Source organism: Gigantopelta aegis, chromosome 10 (assembly GCF_016097555.1).
Source record: "Gigantopelta aegis isolate Gae_Host chromosome 10, Gae_host_genome, whole genome shotgun sequence".
Classification (NCBI taxonomy): Eukaryota; Metazoa; Mollusca; class Gastropoda; order Neomphalida; family Peltospiridae; genus Gigantopelta; species Gigantopelta aegis.
In genome coordinates, this window is record NC_054708.1 from 2,401,419 (window position 1) to 2,404,210 (window position 2,792).

The window sequence follows — 2,792 nt, forward strand, 5'->3', positions numbered from 1 at the left end:
CCTACACTCAGTGTTACATATTTACAGCAATTTATAAATATGCCTTTTTAAAAACTAATATTTATTTGATTATATACTTAATAAGGCATAATATTAATACATAGTGCAACAAGGTGAAACTCGTGGTCTGTATATATTTATATATTTCACATTTGACACAGTTTTAAACGAGGCGTGATGGACACAATACAGACCTTGGATGAATGGGGCCTAAATATTAATAATACAGGGCAGTACCAAGTCTAAACTAAGTTGGGTGGCAGTACAAAAACAATAGGGACACAGTAACAGAGGGTGTATACACAATCATGACGTGGAACTGACTTATCTCCCTCTTCATATTTCATCTTGGGACAGTTAATTTTCCATTGTTGCTAGGGCAGGCTGGGGGGCAGGTAGAGACAAAACGCGAACAACCGTGGCGTTCTGCAGAATGCCCATCATTGTGAGTTCCAGTGACCGCATACATCCCAGCACAAAACTCCATTTCACTGATAAAAACAACAAAATGGAGGATTCCCAAGTCGAACACGAGAAACGTACCAGGTACGTGTGCAGGGGGAGTATACTGTGGTGAGCGAAATTTTTATGGGGGTCGGATTACGCTACACTAGAAACTATATTGAAAGAAAATATGCTTGGGGCAGGAGGGGCTTTCGACACCTGATACCCCCCCCCCCCCCTCCCCCACCTGCACACGCCTGAGGTCAGTGGCAGAGGTGAAACAAGAGAAATGTCTTACGGCGGAGAACTTCAGACCGGAAGCCTAATTTAGGACAAATACTACTGAATATATGGCCAGAACCTCTTATATTATATATGTATGGTAGTATATCTTGTCAACCTTTGGAATGGGGGGAGGGTGTGTGTGTGTGTGTGTGTGTGTGTGTGTGTGTGTATGTGTGTGTGTGTGTGTGTTGAGTGGTAGGCTCGCTGTAGGACACTAGAGGGCGCTGTTCGATTGGCACTATATCAGAAAATCTTCAGATACCCAAGTAGTATGTGCATGCAAAGTGTCACAAAATGCACAACCCTGTCTATTTTTATGTCGTTATTACATAAGCTGTGCTTTTGCTCAGATATTGGAAATAAAAATTCTGTTCATATGATATTCTATACAAAAATCTAAGAATAAATCAGCAAACACAAGCGCATTTTATAAAAATCATGCATTTATAAATTAAAATGTTCCATAAAAAGATTAGAGGCACATCAATAGAAATACCATGGCATACTGGTTTAAAAGCGGCCATTTATATGCAGTTAACGCGACTTATAATGTAATTGCAGTTAAATGGCGCGTTACTAAAGATATATGTAAAAAAAAATGCCTGAATAGTAACAACAGCTTACAAATATACACATGCCGTTTGCTTTCAATGGGTAGTTTTTGCATATTGCCCTTTTTACCGGAACACACGCAAGCAGAGCGTGGGACATGGTGATTTGACATAATCTCTATGTATTAATATGTTTGATTTCTTCTAAAAGAAAGAAAGAAATGTTTTATTTAACGACGCACTCAACACATTTTATATGGCGTCAGACATATGGTTAAGGACCACACATATATTGAGAGAGAAAACCCGCTGTCGCCACTTCATGGGCTACTCTTTCCGATTAGCAGCAAGGGATCTTTTATATGCACCATCCCACAGACAGGATAGCACATACCACGGCCTTTGATATACCAGTCGCGGTGCACTGGCTGAAACGAGAAATAGCCCAATGGGCCCACCGACGGGGATCGATCCCAGACCGACCGCACATCGAGCGAGCGCTGTACCACTGAGCTACCTCCCGCCCCTCTTGTAAAAGAAGCCACACAAATAGAGAATGGAACTTGATGATTTGACATAACCTGTGTGCAGTGTCCTCTTTCATTTCTTCTACAGTCTTTAAACACCAACAAAGACAGACGAAGCCACACAAATAGAGCATGGAACTTGATGATTTGACATAACCTGTGTGCAGTGTTCTCTTTCGTTTCTTCTACAGTCTTTAAACACCAACAAAGACAGACGAAGCCACACAAATAGAGCATGGAACTTGATGATTTGACATAACCTGTGTGCATTGTCCTCTTTCATTTCTTCTACAGTCTTTAAACACCAACAAAGACAGACGAAGCCACACAAATAGAGCATGGAACTTGATGATTTGACATAACCTGTGTGCAGTGTCCTCTTTCATTTCTTCTTCAGTCTTTAAACACCAACAAAGACAGACGAAGCCACACAAATAGAGCATGGAACTTGATGATTTGACATAACCTGTGTGCAATGTCCTCTTTCATTTCTTCTACAGTCTTCAAACACCAACAAAGACAGACGAAGCCACACAAATAGAGCATGGAACTTGATGATTTGACATAACCTGTGTGCAATGTCCTCTTTCATTTCTTCTACAGTCTTTAAACACCAACAGACACAGACGAAGCCACACAAATAGAGCATGGAACTTGATGATTTGACATAACCTGTGTGCAGTGTCCTCTTTAATTTCTCCTACAGTCTTCAAACACCAACAAAGACAGACGAAGCAGCACTTCTAGAGAACAATGATTAGAAAGATGAATCAGCATTTCTAGAGAACAATGATTAGATTTTTTTATTATTATTATTTAACGACGCACTCAACACATTTTTATTTACGGTTATATGGCGTCACACATATGGTTAAGGACCACACAGATTTTGAGAAAAAACCCGCTGTCGCCACTACATGGGCTACTCTTTCCGATTAGCAGCAAGGGATCTTTTATTTGCGCTTCCCACAGGCAGAATAGTACA